A 14,055-nucleotide genomic window follows, 5' to 3' on the forward strand; every position below is an offset into this window, starting at 1 on the left:
GATAGATGGATCTATCATACTATACTATCATACTAGATAGGATGGATGGTCTTTACAGCACATAGAGTGCAATAATGACACAGAGAATATAACCAATTAAAGTGCCATCACTTCGAATTAGTTTATGAATTTAGTTCATAATGAGAGCTCTGTAGTCTCACCAATAAATCACCAAGACCGTTCAAACATTTTCAATACATTAATAAGACTTTGATTCCCAAACTTATTCCCAAACTATTTGGTGTTGTGCCATTCTGGAAAACAGCCTAAACAGCCTCAAAATTAGTTACAATATATGAAAGAGCTAAAGATATTAGAAAGAAATGTTTATTTGGTAACACTTTATTTTAGGGTCTTTAAACTAGTTGCTTATTATCATGCATATTACTAGAATATTGGCTGTTTATTAGTACTTATTAAGCACATATTAATGCCTTATTCTGCATGATCATATTCTACATCTCTTAATCTACCGAATACCTACACTTAACAACTACCTTACTATTAATAAGCAGTAAATTAGGAGTTTATTGAGGCAAAAGTCATAGTTAATAGTGAATATGTTCCACATACTGAAGTGTTACCATTTATTTTAACCAAACTTCTTTTTTAATATTGTTATTGGAGCATAATGCTGCTTTTGCTGAAGTGCGCTGTGGGTGGCGACCCCAAGCAATGGTAATGATTTCAGCATGAGGGCATGAGGCGCACGTCAAATCTGCGTTTGCATCTCTGCTGTGGGATTACCTGCAGGCTGACATTGTGATCTGAGTAAAGAGCCTTGTGATAAAGCTTTATTGAATTACAAATAAGCACGGTTATTAGTAAACTATCACGATAAAGCCCTGAGCATTTAGACACTATTATGTTGACAACACCATCTGATACTATTACTAAAACATGGAAGTAGCTAGCATAACACTTTCTGTGAGGGTGCACACTTGCATATAATTTAGTATAGGAAAACCACAGCTATTTGTCTTTTTTTTCCTCCAGTGAATGTCTTAGGGTGGAGTTGTTTTTGATAGTTTCTATGAATATATACCATACAAAAAAAGCTATTGAACATTTAAGACACATTGATCTTTTGCGATCATATGAAGCATGTATCAGCACACTATATGGGGTAAGTTTTCACAAAATGAGTCTGCTGTCTATTGCCTTTTCTACTCAAAACTATATAGTCGTTGTGACAAATTCCCTGTGTGACAACTAACCCCAGTATGACCTATAATTCTCTGTTAGACAGGTTACACATTTTATCTGCACTTGTAAAAAAGAACTACACTTTAGCATACTTGGAAATAATCTAGGCCTACTTTAAAAGAATATACTTAAGTAAGAAAATAATGTAATGTTTCTGGACACTTAATTGCAAGAAAATGAAAATGTAGTATAATTTAAATGTATTACCTGCATTTAGAGTGCTTTTCTGACCCACATAAGAAGGCCTTAATACATCTTTAAAATGTAATTTTATAATTACTTCTGTTGTCTTTGAAATATAGTTAAAATTGTACTGACAAGCATTTATGATAAACTAAAATATACTTCAATGCCATTTCTGTTAAAAACTTTTTATGCCATGTATTTAAATATATTTTGTAATTACACATTTAGTACATTTAATTTATATATTAACTTTAAATGTAATATCAAATAACACTAGAGTTAGGAATGGAGCTGATCTAAGCACAGATGCATGTAATACACTGTCAAAAGTAATACGTTATATCATTCTGTCAGCCTCTGTGATAAAGAAATACAGAAGATCCAAATGCGAGTAAACACTGGTTTATTGACTCAAGTTCCACAGAACAATAGGCAAAGAACGTTAGGCAGGCATGTAACCGAAGGTGGTGGGCTGGGTGACGCAGGGCTGCAATGGGTGCCAGAGTCTGAAGAATAATCCAGCCCAAAAAACAGGGCAAAGCACAAACAGTCCAGAGAATCCAAAATTCAGGAAGACACACAGAAAAAGGAGCGACCACACCCCAGGACAGCCTGCAACGATCTGACAAACAGGACACGTTGGCACACACATCAAATAGAGCGCTGAAAGAAGGCACAGCTGACGCAGATCACAATCAGTCGTCAACAAGGTAACGCCCACAATGATACTCACGCACACACTCTTACACACCACGCGATGGCAAGTCATTGAACCCATGAACTGTGACAGTACCCTCTCTCCTAAGAACGCCTCCTGGCATTCCCAGCAGAACCTACCTGTTGATGGTAATCATCAATCAGAGAGTGATCCAGGATGTCCCTAGCAGGAACCCAACTTCTCTCCTCCGGACCGCAACCTTCCTAGTCCACCAAGTACTGAAATCCGCGTCCCCTCCGTCTCGCGTCCAAAATGCGATGAACCGAATAAGCAGGTTCCCCATCTATGAGACACGGTGGGGGAAGGAACCAGAACTGGCGCATAAATGTGGGAATTAAAAAATAGGTTTGATTTTGGAAATGTGGAAAACGGGATGGATTCTCCTGTACGCCGGAGGAAATTTGAGGCAGACTGCCACAGGACTAAGGATTTTAGTGACAGGAAATGGACTTCGGATTCCAGACTAGGAAAAATAGGTGGCTGGTATCCTAAACTACACTGAAATGGCAAAAGGCCCGTAGCAGATACTGATAACGAGTTGTGAGCATACTCAACCCATGAGAGCTGCTGTCTCCAGGAGAAAGGATTCTGAGCCACCCGACATCGTAATGTTCTCTCTAAATCCTGGTTGGCTCTCTCAGCTTGACCATTACACTGGGGATGGAACCCAGACAATAGACTGACAGTCGCTCCCAGTAAATGACAAAACTCTTTCCAAAATTTGGAAGTAAACTGGGATCCCCTGTCGGAGACCACGTCCATCGGGAGGCCATGAATACGAAAGATGTGATCTATGACAGTAACCGCTGTCTCCTTTGGAAGTCTTACCGCGAGCACAGACTGAGCAAGCCAAAACAAAGTTTCGAATGTCAGGAGCCATAAAGGGCCACCAGAATTGTTGTTTGACCAAAAAACTGGTACGACTGACTCCTGGATGACAAGCCACATTAGAACCATGATGGATTACGCCTGACCGTAATTCCTCTGGCACAAATAAACGACTCAGTGGGCACATGGGCGGAGGCATTACCCCTTCTAAGGCCGTGCGGACCCTCAATTTGACCTCCCATGTGAGTGAAGAGATAAAAAGACTCTCAGGTAAAATGCACTTGGGAGTAGATGGGCGCTCGGAACGATCAAAAATACGAGACAAAGCAACAGGTTTAATGTTTTTAGACCCGGGACGATACAAAAGGGAAAAATCTAAATGACCGAAAAAAAGAGCCCACTGAGCCTGCCTAGAGTTCAGTCATTTGGCAGACCTGATGTATTCCAGGTTCTTGTGATCGGTCCAGGCGATAAAAGTGTAGTGATTTTTACTCCATTCACCGGTGACGTGGTGATTTTTGATCACGTGCCACTTAAGGTGTTGTTATGAGTGTATCAGATGACCTCTCCCCCTTTTGTAATACGGGGCACCAGTTAAGAATACTATCTTAACAATTTAAGAACACTCCAAAAGAGCTGTTCAGTAATTCAGAATTGATTTAACTGATTTATCTGAAAGATTTGTGAGAGTCCGGTCAACTAGTAGTCTTTGGTCATCAACACAAGAAAGACACAGTTATAGTAAAATCAATGAAATTTATTAACAATAGACATGCAAGAGTAAATACCACAACGATTAATAATGAAATAATGAATATGCACTTCTAAAAGATAGTAAAATAATAATCAAAGGAGAATACTGAATTAAACCAAAGAAACACATAAATGAAGGGAACACAGAATGGATAAATGCGCCAAGAAGGTCCTTTAGGATGGACTGGGCAGCTGGGTCAGATGAATCTTCACAGTTTCCTTTGCAGGCTGACTGCGTTGCTGAGGAGCCGTGTGGTACAGGCAATGTCCTTTGCGGACTGGCTGCGCTGCTGTAGGAGCCGTAAGGGTCAGATGAAGTCCCTCAATGCTGGGGCCCTTTTTGCAGCTAGAGTGCAGCTGAAAGCAATGTAAAAGGTTTTTCTTGTGAAAGCTTCACCTTAACCGTCTTGTAGTTTCTTTCCTCGTCAGGTCAGAAACTCAGGACGTGGAGTGTCTGTTAATGTCTCCTTCGCTGTCGAGTTGGAAACACAGAACAAGGGTGTGTCTACCCGGGGGACATATTTATCCCTTTCTGATGAAGAGGAGATTGAAATGTGGCGCCTTGCCGATCCTGGAGTGTGATTGGCTACTGTTATCTGAAGCAGCCCCGGTGTTGCCCACCCTAGTGTGGAACTCATTTGCATAGCATAAAGTAAAATAGTGTCTTTAAACTTTTACCCATGCATTATTTCTTTACCAAACCTCTTTCAAATTATTAAAGGCATCGTAGGGAACAGATAGACACCAAACACGATATGAAATGGTTAAATCATTGTCCATGCATCTGTTTATTTGTTAACAGGTCTGTCCCATGACTTGTGGGTTTAACAGTCAGTAACCATTAACATAAATTGTGCTTTTGCATGAAGATGGAGTGGATGTGATGCAGTTTAGATCAAATCAAGGCCTCCAAACATAGGTATGAATGGATTTAGATAGATCTCTGTGGCTTCTCTTTATTTAAGTCATTGCTGCTCCATCCAGGAAGTCCTGAAGGAATTTTTATGGCAGTCCTTGCCTAAACCTTAGGAATGAGTTTGGCGGTTAGAGTCAATGTGTCGTCCAATGAGAAGTCTTCTCCTTGGTTTTGGTGGGTGCAGAAGGTCCACCTTCCTGCTCTGGAAGAGGTGTCTGGTAGTTATCCCAACATCTTATCTGATGTTGCTGAACATTTATTTATGTTCAGTCACCAAAGATCCAATCACGGTGTGGCACATCTTCCTACACTCCAGCAGTTACAGAGAGGCCCTGTCGTAAACTGGTCCCTGGAATGCCATCTTGACTGGTGTTCACAACAAAAGGTACCGCCGACCCTTCCAACCAGTGACGCCATTCCTCCAATGCTAACTTGACCGCCAGCAGCTCTTCGTTACCAATATCATAACTGCGTTCGGCAGCAGATAAACAATGAGACAAAAACGTGCTTGGGTGCATCTTGTCGTCCGCGGCAGTGCACTGGGAAAGAACTGCACCTACCCCCACCTCTGACGCATCAACCTCCACCACGAACTGACGTGACGGATCAGGGGCTACAAGGATGGGAGCTGAAACTAAGCGGCTCTTGAGGTTGGAAAATGCAGCTTCAGCTGCATTACACCACCTGAAATTTCTTCTGGTGAGGTCAAGGTGTTCAGAGGAGCGGCTAGTTGGCTGAAATCGCGAATAAATTGCCGGTAAAAATTAGCGAATCCCAGAAACCTCTGCAGGGCCTTACGGGAATCTGGGATTGGCCAATCCACCACAGACTTAACCTTGTCAGGATCCATGCGCAATCCCTCGGATGAGATGATATATCCCAAAAACGGAACTGACTATGCATGAAAAACGCATTTCTCCGCCGTGACAAAAAGCCCATTCTGTAACAGCCTCTGGAGCACTCATCTGACGTGCTGAACATGTTCCTGGAGAGAAGAAGAAAATATCAAAATGTCGTCCAGGTAGAGATAAATGAACTGATCGACCATGTCTCTCAACACATCATTGACGAGTGCTTGGAAAACAGCGGGCGAGTTGGACAGGCCGAAAGGCATGACCAAGTATTCAAAGTGCCCCCTGGGGGTATTAAATGCCATTTTCCACTCATCCCCCTCCCTTATGCGGACCAAATGATAAGCGTTGCGCAGATCTAATTTCGTGAAAAGAGATGCTCCCTGCAACCGTTCAAAGGCAGAAGACATCAACGGTAAAGGATAAGTATTTTTTACCGTGATGTTGTTCAGTTCTCTGTAATCAATGCACGGCTGCAGCGAACCATCATTCTTACTCACAAAAAAAAAAAAACCTGCACCAGCGGGAGACAAGGAAGAACGGATGAGCCCAGCTGCCAAAGAATCAGAAATATATTTCTCCATGACCTCCCTTTCTGGATTAGAAAGTGAATATAACTTGCCTTTAGGCGGAGAAGTACCTGGCAATAACTCTATTGCACAGTCATAGGGACGATGCGGAGGAAGAGAAGCAGCCCGGGACTTACTGAACACTTTCTTCTGGTCAAGGTAGTTCTCTGGCATGTTTTACAGGTTCACTGACTCCTCCTGTAACACAGAACGAGACATAGATGAACAAGCAGACACCAAACAAGAAGCATGACAGTTGGTTACTTCATTCAGCCACCGAACCCTGGCCCCAATCGATCCTGGGTCTGTGCTTGACCAGCCACGGATGACCCAGTACGACGGGCACAAGCGGAGACCTGAAAATAAAAAAAAACATTCTGTTCTGTATGGTTACCGGACGTGACGAGTGTCAGGGATCCCGTTGTGTGCGTGATGGCCGGTAACCTCTGACCGTTGAGTGCGTGCACGGAGATGGTCTGACTGAGTGGAAACATCGGAATTTGTAGGTGCCTGGCCAAAGAATAGTCCAGGAGGTTCCCCTCCGTTCCTGAATCGACCAGCACCTGGCAGCTGTGAAACCCCGTTACCCATTGCAGTCTCGCCGGAAGGAGAGTCGCTAATGAGGATTTGTCCATGCTTATCCTATCCGACAGTAACCTCCTTACTACTGGCAGGCTTGATCTTTTGCAGGACATTCTCTCAGGAAATGTCCAGATTTACCACAGTACATGCACAACCCTCTCTCTCTCCGATGTTCTCTCTCCTCCTGGGAGAGCCGAGCCCTACCCACCTGCATGGGCTCGTGTTCGATCGGATGGCTGACCGTGTTACATCCGCTGGCACCAGCACTCGAACCTTGACACTGGTCGTGTACGATCAACACGTTCTTGTAATCGGGCATCCACTCATAATGCCAGCTCTATCAGTCCGTCCAAGGTGTAGATCTCCTGTTGCACACGGTCAGCCTGCCCATGCAGGAACATATCCCACTGTGCCTCCTCGTTCCACTTACACTCCGCCGCCAAAGTCCGGAATTCAATAGCGTAATCCGAAACGGGTCTATTAGCTTGACGAAGATCAGCAAGATTGCGTGCCCCGCTTCCTGACCCACCACAGTGCGATCAAAAACTCTCTTCATCTCCTGGGAGAGTGTAAGGAACGAGGAGCAGCAAAGATGGTTGTTTTCCCACACCGCTGTTCCCCACAACGCCGCATGTCCTGACAGCAGTGTCATGACCAATGCCACCTTACATTCCTCCGAAGAAAATGTTATAGGTTGGAGAGAGAAAAAGACAGAACACTTTGTAAAAATGCTCTACACAGATTCGGTTCTCCAGCATACCTCTCAGGTGTTGGAATATGTGGCTCATGTTGGTTACCGATGTTCACTGGTGGGTGAGGAACGGATGTTGTGGCTGGCGCAGTGGGCGATGAGAGATGTTGAACTTGGGTAGTCAGCTCGGTCACCTGCGCCACCAAAGCCTGTACGGCCCGTGCCGTTGCCAGTACCTGTTCATCTTGCTGGTCCATGCGCTGGGCATTCTTACTCACATACTCCTGTAAGTCGGACGATCTCGCTGGATCCATGATGGTCAGATCATTCTGTCAGCCTCTGTGATAAAGAAATACAGAAGATCCAAATGCGAGTAAACACTGGTTTATTGACTCAAGTTCCACAGAACAATAGGCAAAGAACGTTAGGCAGGCATGTAACCGAAGGTGGTGGGCTGGGTGACGCAGGGCTGCAATGGGTGCCAGAGTCTGAAGAATAATCCAGCCCAAAAAGCACGAACAGTCCAGAGAATCCAAAATCCAGGAAGACACACAGAAAAAGGAGCGACCACACCCCAGGACAGCCGGCAACGATCTGACAAACAGGACACATTGGCACACGCATCAAATAGAGCGTTGAAAGAAGGCACAGCTGACGCAGATCACAATCAGTCGTCAACAAGGTAACGCCCACAATGATACTCACGCACACACCACGCGAGGGCGAGTCATTGAACCCATGAACCGTGACACTATTCCATAAAATTTTGGCAACAGATTACAAGCAATATTATTAATTAAATTCAACAAATAGAATTGAGTTAGAATTAATCAAATTAATTCCTTAAATGTCAACCATTTAAAACGAGTAAAATTTTAAGAAAAATATCTGAACAGATAGACGTCAAAGGGTATTTTTTAATTTTTTTATTGCCAACACAACAATAACAATAACAACCAACAGAGGTTTAGATGTTGATTTAGATTTTATTGAAAATATTCGGTCACCAGTATGGTGATCAATGTTTTAGTTGGGCAGGTTGATTTTTTGCTTTTTATGTCAGTTTGTGGTTTATGTAATGGTGTTTGCTAATTTTACACATTTGAAATGGTTGAATTTTAAGGAATTTATTTGATTAGTTGTAATTTAATTCTTATGTGTTGAATTTAATTAATAATATTGTTTGTAATTGAGTAGATAGAGTGTATTAATTTTTACAGTGTAATACATAATGTACTGTTATTACTACAGTAAGTACATATAACAAAAGCACTGTAAAATAAAGTGCACATTCAGTAGGCCTACAATTAAGCAAACTTCTTTTTCACAAAGGCAGTGTCTGTACTTGCAGTTGAATGGAGGGCACAAACCCACACAGAGGTTTATCAGTGTTGTTGTTGTCAGTGACGTGTGTGTCAATGACTGCTGACGGTCAACTGGTTGAGGTCTTGTTGATGGAAAATCTCGGCATGTAGCCTCCAGCAATCTCACAGGAGAATAATTCATGTTTACATTCCTCTCAGATGAGGGGACCAATCTTCAAAATATAGTACACATTGTCACATTTTGGTGTGGCATGTAAAATTGCAGGTCCTTTGTGCAAGTCTCTTCACATCCCTGAAGCCCCACCAATCCAGAGACAGAAATGTGGTAAACATGGTTTAATGAGTGTTTCTACAGGACTGTTGATGTGAATTTAAATTAAATGTTGAAAGAGTACAGAAATTCCCAGCTGTTGAACTGTTGATGAATAATACTGATCGGCAATGTCTTTTATAGTTCAGGAAGTAGTCATTAATATATTTAAACACACCAAGGCTGCATTTATTTGAGCAAAAGTACAGTAAAAACGGTAATATTGTGAAATATTATGACAATTTAAAACAGCTGTTTTCTATGTGAATATATATATATATATATATATATGTTAAAATTTAATTCTGCATTCTGATATGCTTATTTGAAGCTCAATTATAAAAACTAAAAAGCAGTTATTTTAAATTGTAATATTTCAAAATATGTATTAAATATTGTATTTTTGATTAAATAAATGCAGTCTTGTAGAGCAGAAGAAACCTAAAAACTGACCGATACAGTAGTTATAGACTCACATTTCTGTCGCAAAGCTGTCATTGAAAACTTGGCTGTAGAAAACTAAATTTTTTCCATCACCATGTCCCTTTAGTGGCTCTGTAAAATATAGTCATGGTACATGGACTACTTTTAAGGTGCTTTTTGTCAGAGCTTGACAGAACCTTTCATCTGCATCAACATTGTGCTCAACATCTTTGTGTTCCACAGATGAGAGAAAGTCATGCAGGCTGGAACATCATGAGGGTGAGTAAATAAGGACAGATTCAGATTTTTCGGATGACTTACAGTGAATAATTTCATTGTTTACTGCTTTGAGCCATGCGCGTCATGAAGGCCTTCGGCAGCAAGAAACGTGCATCTGTTGTTGACGTCTCCTTATTGCACTAGTGAGTCACTTACTTTGACTGCACTAAATAAACCCCCTGAAACATGATTCATGTCTGTAAAAGTATTTTACAGTTTGTGCTGCCTTTTGAGCCTGTTTTGTGCCATTTGTTCTGCACACTTATTATCGACTAAATGATCTCTCTACCTTTGATGTTTTGCCGTAAAGACTCCTGGAATGCTGTTGGATCACAGTTATTTCAGGAGATTCTATTGGACATGAGAGTTTGTGTCCCATTTGTGTCCATGGAGGGGAATGTGATCTGCAGGTCAGCATCGTAAAGCATTATCTTCTTAAATCCCCCTCAGACCGAACACAGCTGCTTTATGGTTCTTGTTAAGTTGTTTTACAGAGTCAGAACATTTTCTGAAATTATTTTGAATAATAAACCTACAATTCTGTTTTGTGATAATGTGTCTGACTGTACATTGTGCACATGGCTACTTACCAATTAAATAAATAGATGGACTTGAAATAGGTTCTCCCAATATTTCACCCAAAAACACTGGACAGACACACACACAGACAGACTGAGACATGTCTAAGATGATTTGTGTTCAACACAGGGTTGTGCGATATTGACAAATGATATCTCTATATTTTCTGGGATTTTCTCAATAATAATTAGTAAAATAATTGTGTTGGTACCTTGGAAGATTTTGGGCTGCCGTGGACAGCTGATTCCTAATATTTTACATTCTTCATATGTTGTGTAGTGGTTTGTTCGCAGCAGTGACAGTTCGTGGCAGGTTTGTTTTTTTTTTGTTTTTGTTTTTTTACATTTGATTAATTTTTACCTTTATGAAGCCATTTTTATAACCTTATTAAATACATGCATCATCTTATGTGTCAAATTCTTACATTGAATCGATAAATTCAATTATAACAATAAGACACAATAGAGCTGTTACCAATCAAATGAAATCAGTATCAACAAAATGTATCTTTGCAATGCAGAGGAAACGCAGAAGCTGCATCTGAAGTGGCATTTAGATGCATTTTGCAGACTGTTTAATGCAGCTCAGAGGGACATAAATAATGTTTTGATGTTTCAAACATAAAACGTTGAACACTGATATTTTGAAATTATTTAAAAAATGAAAAAAACAAAACAATGGAGACAAAAAATACACAAAACACAGATAAGTTGACAGGGTAACAAAACAACAACAATGCAATAAATATAAACCTTAAGTGGAAAAAAGGATGAATATAGAGGTACAGTTTTCATAGCTTTGGGATTAACAGAGCATTGGATAGATTTGAGCTCATCTTTGAATAGAGAAAAGAGGTTTAGAGCCAGTAAATTTGTGTTTACGTATGTGAAATTTAGCTAGTAGGAAATTAATTATGTAATTTTTCCCTATTTTGAGTAGTCAAACAATCCAAAGAAAACATCTTTAAAACGGAAAGAAAAGTCACTTATAAAACATGATTGGATAAACATGAAGACATCTGACCAGAATTTCTCTGTGTGGCTACATTGCCAAAACAAGTGAGTGACCTGTTCCTCAGCAGAGTGACAAAAAGAACAATTCACTTCAATATCTGGTCGGGTAACATTTGTGAATTAATTTAAATGTAGTTTTCTGTACTTTATTGGTAAGCAGATAGCCTACTTATGACACAAAGACCACACTTTCTCCCATGGTAAATTCTCTACAATATTATTCCAGTATGGTATTACATAAGGAATTGTCATTACCTCTCTCTGGAAGAGAACTCTGATTTTATCATTATTTCCAATCACTGTGTCATTTAGGTTCAGAGAGTAAGCACATGGCCATGGAAATGTAGTCCCTTGTAACAGCAAAGACACTCCAGAAGGAATAGCATTGAAAAAAATAGCATATTCATTAGCAGTTATAGGAGCATTTGACGGTATTAATAAGTGAGTCATTGAATCATTCACTCAAATGATTCATTCATTCACCGCCGTGTGGTGCTCAGAGATATAAATATAAAATACATACGGAGGTATTTTTGCCACTTATCTTGATTATTGGGTGAATTCTAAATGCATTTTAATAGACTATATCATGCAAACGCTAGTCTAACCTACTAGACTACATCATGTGTGCACTCTCCAAGAGTGTTTTTGTACAGTAAGGGACACATTTCTAAGGCCTCTAGATGATAATCATGATAAACCTGTTGCACACGATCTACAGTCCTTCCGTCATCTGATTGAGAGTTTTTTAGCAAGTAAAGGGTATTTTAGTATAACTGTACAAACGTTGTGGTTCATATGTCTTTTTGCTGTGAAACTAATTTTTGTAAAGTAAACGTAAGAATCACTTTGATATTGTTAGTAATATTTCAAGGTGAACACTTACTGGTCTGAAGCAGCTTTATATGATTATCCAGACATCATTTCTTAGAAAAATCATGTTCAAATGTGAGTCTCAAATATGATCGTCAGGGTTTTGAGGAAGGATTATCTGTTCATCTCACAATCATCATTGTATTGCATTGCATTATATAAAACTACAGAGATTTGATCATAAAAATAAGCATTTAAAGGTGCCATCGAACATTTTTTTTACAAGATGTAATATAAGTCTAAGGTGTCTCCTGAATGTGTCTGTGAAGTTGCAGCTCAAAATACCCCATATATTTTTTTAAATTAATTTTTTTAACTGCCTATTTTGGGGCATAATTAGAAATGCGCCGATACAGGCTGCGGCCCCTTTAAATCTCTCACTCCCTGCCCCCTCCCGAGCTCTCGACTCTATCATTGCATAAACAAAGTTCACACAGCTAATATAACCCTCAAAATGGATCTTTACAAAGTGTTTGTCATGCATACTGCATGCATACATCGGATCATGTGAGTACAGTGTTTATTTTGATGTTTACATTGATTCTGCATGAGTTTGATAGTGCTCCGTGGCTAAAGCTAACATTACACACTGTTGGAGAGATTTATAAAGAATGAAGTTGTGTTTATGAATTATACAGACTGCAAGTGTTTAAAAATGAAAATAGCGATGGCTCTTGTCTCTGTGAATACAGTAAGAAACAATGGTAACTTTAATCACATTTAACAGTACATTAGCAACATGCTAACGAAACATTTAGAAAGACAATTTACAAATATCACTAAAAATATCATGATATCATGGATCATGTCAGTTATTATTGCTCCATCTGCCATTTTTCGCTGTTGTTCTTGCTTGCTTACCTAGTCTGATGATTCAGCTGTGCACAGATCCAGACGTTAATACTGGCTGCCCTTGTGTAATGCCTTGAACATGAGCTGGCATATGCAAATATTGGGGGCGTACATATTAATGATCCCGACTGTTACGTAACAGTCAGTGTTATGTTGAGATTCGCCTGTTCTTCAGAGGTCTTTTAAACAAATGAGATTTATATAAGAAGGAGGAAACAATGGAGTTAGAGACTCACTGTATGTCATTTCCATGTACTGAACTCTTGATATTCAACTATGCCGAGGTAAATTAAATTTTTAATTCTAGGGCACCTTTAAATATCATCTTAAGATATATTATTGCCAGATAATTATTTGATATTTATTTGATTTTATTTAAGTAGTCACTATACTTATTTTAAAATAAATTGTATATTTTTGCTCAATTTAAGCTTCTGAATAAAATTGTGCCATTTATTTATTTTTTGTAGATTTTTGTCTTAAGAAAACTAAAAAAGATTTTTCTGACTATTATTTCATATATCAGGGTTTACAGGGCTACTAAAAAGTGACTTTCTTCTATTTTAAGTTGTTCCTCATCCAGCACTCAGTCTCTTTACTGATATATTATATAATAAAGTGTGAAATACAAAAACCACCTGGATGTTTTCTCCAGCAAAGCAAAGGCATTTGTTTCTTTCTCTCTGAAAGCATTCCTGGCGTTCCATCTTCCTCTGACTAAGCTCATTTTATCATCCCTGTGGTTCAGTTCCGTCCATGATGTTTGGCAGCGATCCGAGCTGATTCACAGTCAAACAGAGCAGGACAAAAACAAGTCCACTCATCAAAACCACAATGATACACGGTATTCAAGCACTCGACGTGTCCAGCATGAGCAGGACGGAGCTACTTCGAACATGTGAAACCATGAGTTCATCAATGTTCTGAGAAAATGAAGCTATAAGAGACAAAAGAATAACAGATTTTTTCTGTGCTGTGTTGGTTTTGCTGGCGCCGAGGGACTGAGTACCACAACGAGAGGAAATGCCACGGAGAAATGTGGAGAAAACGCTCATGTCAGAGCTGTCTGGGAATGTTATTGACATCTGCCCAGTAGGAGCG

The sequence above is a fragment of the Chanodichthys erythropterus genome, chromosome 14 (assembly GCF_024489055.1).
Source record: "Chanodichthys erythropterus isolate Z2021 chromosome 14, ASM2448905v1, whole genome shotgun sequence".
NCBI lineage: Eukaryota > Metazoa > Chordata > Actinopteri > Cypriniformes > Xenocyprididae > Chanodichthys > Chanodichthys erythropterus.